Source organism: Mercurialis annua, linkage group LG4 (genome assembly GCF_937616625.2).
Source record: "Mercurialis annua linkage group LG4, ddMerAnnu1.2, whole genome shotgun sequence".
Taxonomy (NCBI): Eukaryota; Viridiplantae; Streptophyta; class Magnoliopsida; order Malpighiales; family Euphorbiaceae; genus Mercurialis; species Mercurialis annua.
Genome location: NC_065573.1, coordinates 41,436,931 through 41,442,930, shown reverse-complemented (window position 1 = coordinate 41,442,930; position 6,000 = coordinate 41,436,931).

The following is a 6,000-nucleotide window of genomic DNA, read 5'->3' as shown; positions in this document are numbered from 1 at the left end:
CCAAAACATTGCTCAAAGCCTAGAATTAGAAGATGATGATCTTGTCATCACATCTGACGTTTATCAAATGTCTCTATTTTGTAGAGTAGTTACAGACAAGCAATTTAAATTGAATATTTTTCACTCTGTTATGACAAACGCTCGGGGAGTCGGATTTTCAGTTGGGAAGATCATCCCGGTCTTCTATAAATATTTTTCAATGATGAGTTCGAAATGTTCAAAATACTGAGTGGATCCCCTTGGCAGTATAAGAAATTTCTCGTATTATTACGTCCTTAGGAGAGTGGATAGCTATACAAATCTTCAGATTTCCAATTTGTTCCCTTTTGGATTCAATTCCGTGGAATTCCAAATCCATTTTTAAGGAAGCATTTAGGTATTAAGATAGGGGAGGTCCTCGCCTGTGAAATATGCAATGTACGGGATGGCAAAATTGTAAAAGCCAGAGTCAATATAGATATTTCTCGACCTTTGCCTCGTGAAATTACTCTTCATAAAGGTATTGACATAATATCCAATATTAGTTACCAATATGAGTCTTTGTATTTTTTTGCTTTTAATGGGTGTTATTGGGCATGAAAAAACCGGATACCATAAATACTTTTTGGATATGAAATCAAAATCTGTCTCTCCTTGTCTGTGGGGTGATTCACTACGTGCTACTGAGGTTGGAATGAAAGGTTATGAACTCAGTAACACACAAACTGTCATACATCCAATGAGAAAAGTGTCACTGTTTACTAAAACAATAACAGGTACAAATCGATTACATTTATCGAACTTGAGTATTAGTATAACTGTCTCGCTTTGTAAATTACCGCATTAGAATGTCCAAACTGTTAATGATCGTTATGAATTAGTTCATTTTAAAATTTATCCAAACAACCTATTTTCATTTAGTTTCTTGTGATTTTTTTATATATATTTTTATAATCTATCATTTACGATAGAATTATCGGAACAAATAAAGTCGCGTGTATGAATAATTAGCTCAACCAATCCATAAAATAAATTCTCGCCATTTACTAGCATATATATTTCGGTGATAAGGTGCAACTTGATCCTTTAATTTTTATAAGTAAATAATACAATTTTATAGTTCATGTTGAGTTTTCAAACTTTTTTATTTGTTTAATGGATAATGTTATCTGCATATATGAGTTACCATTTGTTAAAGGTTTAATAGTGCAAAAAAAAATTAAATATTGTACATCTATCGCATTTTTTGATAGGTTTATTGAAAATATATCTAACTTTTTAAAATTGATTTAATTGTACATATATGACAATTGAATTTGTTTTTTTTTGTTTAAAAAGTTTCAAATTAAGATACCATATATCAATTTTAGAAATAGTATAATGGCGGCTATTTGAAAATTAAATTTGATAGTTTTTCAATGAATTTACCAAATTAAAATAAATTTATAACTTTTAAATTTCTTAATGAACGTTTCGATATATCTATCTATCTATCTATCTATCTATCTATAACTATTCTATAAGTGTGAAGGGAGGGGGGACAGGTAAAATTACGATATTAGAGTCCATATAAATTAATAATTACAATAGAACCAATTAACAAGGGAAAGAAGTTTAATTGCTTCGTGATGCCCACAATCTCAGCATTAATTTAAGATAATATAAAAAAATAGCATTTAATTTAGCTTCAAACACTATTAGATTGTTTATAAAGAGTTTAGGTTGAACACAAATACTAAAATATATTTATAAAGAGTTTAGGTTGAATACAAATACTAAAATATAAATTATATATAGAGAAAGATTGTTTTAAGAATTCGATCATTATTCTCTCTCGGAAAAAAGAATTCGATGACTTGCAATAGCTGAAGAATATGAAGACAATACTTATGAAATACTCTTTTTTACCTGTTAGAAGCTAATAGGAAATTGTTGTCGATTACAACATGGCTAACACTATAACTGCTTAGCTCCTAAATTTTTATGCAGTTTTTATGCTCCTAAGTTGAATTTATTTTTTAATTTTCTATTACATCACCTAAATATTAATCGATGTCAGAACACAGTTTAATCCAATTTTATGTATAACACAGAAGCATGAAATTCACCACTCTTATAGTTGTAGTGTGGCTAATTGTTTTCGTTGATGAATTGGTGTGGCTAATTGATCAATAATGATGATCTTCTATTAAAAATTGTGTTGTGCTCAGTATAATTCTTCTATCAGCTTCAGTAAGGTCCATTATCACTATTAAAATAATAATAAAAAAGTTTAATTAACATAAAAAGTCCAATTCTAATTGAAATAGCCAACAGCAATAAAAGTGGCTAAGAATTTTAAACATAAAATATATTATCTATATAATTGTTTAAATAATTTTACGTAACTTTTCCAAAGTAAAAAAAAAAGTTAACATGCAGAAATTATAAACTGGAGTTGCTAGGCAAAGAAAGGACCACCATTCAAGTTAAGTTTATAACTAAATGATTTAAATTTGAAAACAGTTATAAGTGTTAGAAGTTCAATTTGAATAAAATACAAATCCACTTATAATAAGAAAAATAAACTCTTATTATTTTATCTATTTAGAAGTACATGAGTTTGAATTGAATAAAAAGTCTAAATATTCATAAGCAACAGGAGAGTGTCATGTTATTTATGATTTTATCTATTTGATTACTATTGATAAACCAAAAAATAAGTTAAATACTTTTCATTTGTATTAATTTTTTAATTAAATTTGACTTCTAACTCTCTTAATTATTTATATAACGGGTCAATCAATATAATAGATATACGTTTAACATTCTATAATTGTGATACGATATTAAAAAAAAATTAATTAATATATATATAACGGGTCACATAAATACCGCTCACGTGCGTAGCACGTGGCGAAAAATTAGTAACTATCTTATATGTGGGAAGGGGAGGACAATCAAAATTACTACGTTAGCCTTCAATTATTAAAATATTTATAAAGTTAGGTACAATTTATATTAAATAATAAATGTAATAAGAATTTTAATTACAATAAGAGTAATCAAATGCAAACACACAAACGGAGAAGACGGCGTAAATCCATCCAACAACGTGTGCCCTAACAGACCTGACTCAACTTTGCTATTAATAATACTATCAACAAATAAGCTCCCAAGTTGAAAACCAAAAAAATTTAATACCTTTACTGACTGTGTTGCATAGATTAAAGATATAGTCACGTAAATGAATTTTAAATTAATAACCCCCAACTAATTAAGTTCCAACTAAGTACACTGGACTACTAATTGAATATAATAACTTAATTAATTAACATATTCAAGTATATTAATTGATTGACAAATGAAGAAAACGTCAACTACTATTTAAAATTTCTAATTTAATAAACCTAATTTTAGAAATTTAGGAAGATAAAATACAAATCTAATTATAATAAAAAATAAACTTTTAATGGATAATGTTTGTTGTTATTTGATGTCTTCAACTCTAAATCAATCACTTTAACAACTTTTTAGCATTATATATCTAGATAATTTATAATTGTTTAAATACATATTTAATTCAAATGAAAACAGTATAAATAAAGATAAGTATTCGTAATAGAAAAAGATAAACTAAACAAGAATTTGATATTCCGTAGAAATCTAATTGTGATATTAATAGAAGTTTATATAATCCAATTAATAGAAGTCTATATAATTGTAAAAGGGAAAATAAGTTAAATGATCAGGCAGATTGCTTGTGGCCTTTATCATATACTAGTTTCGCATTACGTGCTATGCACGTGGCTCGTAACGTAACACGTCAATAAACGTATTAGTAAATTTATTATAGTTATATCAATTTTTTATTTATAATTAATATTAAATTAGTTAAGAATTTTTGTAAAAGTAAATATAATATATTCGGTTATTAAATTTGTTCCATACTGAATTTATTCTTCTTTTGATTTTATAACCATAATTAAATAATTAATTTAATTTTATTAATAATATCTTTAAAAATAATAATAAGATAGAAATTTAAATAATAATATATTGACCAAATACAGTATTTTAATTTTGTAGTTCAATCAAACTAAAAGATAGGTATTCCTACTAATTTGGAGACAATTTAGTTATTTTTTACATATTAAAACTAAATTGGAGATAAATTAGCTATCTATTCTAATTAGGACTTTAATTACAATAGAGATTAATTAAATAATTAATTAGGTAATGACTATAAAACTTTTATTTAATACTAAACTGAAAAGGATTATTCGGTAAATTTATCTGTCCCCCCCCATCCGTGCTTTTATATATAGTATAGATATGGTGTTACCAGAGTATCGGCATTGATGTGAGTACATGGTTTTTTGTTATTTTGCTTCATGAGTTCGATCCGATTTTGCGTAATATGTTTTTTTTTTCAATTTTTATCAGTATTTTTTGTCCTTATTATTTTAGAATTATTCAGTTTATTTTTTCCATTCTATACCTTCAGTCTAAGTTTTCATTCAGAATTTGTTGCACTTTCAATGCATATTATATTTTGAGCATTAAGATTTGTATTTTAAGCATCAACCAGAATAATTTTATAGGTTTATTTAAACCTAAGAGGAGATGAATTCACTTCATCTTTTACTTACTTGGTTGCTTCTGAGTCTATATGCTCTTAAACACAAAGGAAAAAGATAACAAGGAGTTGAAAATAAAAAGGTATGATATTGTAATTGTTTATTAAAAATTAAAATATTATATTTATTAATGTAATAAAAAAATTAATGGATGGTAACAGAATCTAATTGTCATCCAAATAAATAGCTTATTTGAATAAAATATTATTTTTATATATACATACGACTCATATAAATATCACTCATAATTTAAATAAAAAATAACTTATAAATACTTATTAAATAAAAGTATTATATATATAACGGGTCATTTATATGTCGCTCACATGCATAGCACGTGGCCAAACGTTAAAATTACAGTATTAGTGTTTATTAATATTTTAAATACAATGAAGATTCAAAGTTAAAATTCATGTTAATTAGTTGTAGTTAAGTAGGAGATTAATCATAATAAAAAAAAACGAAGTTAATTGTAATAAAAATGATAAAGTGAAGTGTAGAACTACAAAATTAAGTAGGAGTCCAATTCTAATAGGAACAATTTTTTTTTAGCTATTTTAGTTAGACTTTTGCTATATGTAAGAACACTTTTTTAATACTATACGTTTATGTTTTGATAATAATCTCTCTAGTAAAAAAAGCACAAATTAAGTGAAATTCCAAATTATTTTTAGTTGCGCAACTGTCATGTGTATATATATGAGTAATAAATTTAAGTATGCTTTTACATAAATAAATTAATGTTTCTACTAAAATTAAAGTGTTGTTATATATTGATGATGAGCCAATCAACGTATTCGTACCATCCATTTTTTTTATGCTTCCTATAGATATTTATGCTTTCATAATTTTAAAATATTATATTTAATATTTTAATTAATTTATATGTCTTAGTAAAGACATATAGTTAATCAAAGAATTTTAATGAGCTCTAATCAATATATTTTAATAGTTTTTATTTATAATTTATTATGTAAATTATCTATTTCAATTTGTTTTATTGTTATATTTTTTAATTTATATCAAATAAAATATTAATTAATACATATTTACGTGTCAAATTATGAGAGTTATGTGCAAAATATTTATAAATAAGTTTTATTGATATATTTGACATAACGGGTCACATGAATATCGCTCACGTGCGTAGCGCGTGGCGAAAAACTAGTATATATATATATATATATAAAGATTTTCATTCTATATAATTATTTTTGCTCTTTTTTATTTCACCTTTTTTTTCCTATTATAATAATAGCCTAAATTCAACATTTTATTTCAATTTTAGCCATTTTTTTTTCAATCTTTCACAATACACTATAAAAGAGTAAAAAGTAAAAATTTTCTATTTATTTTTTAATGTATCAATATTTTTGCAAGAAAAAGATAAGAACTTCATAAT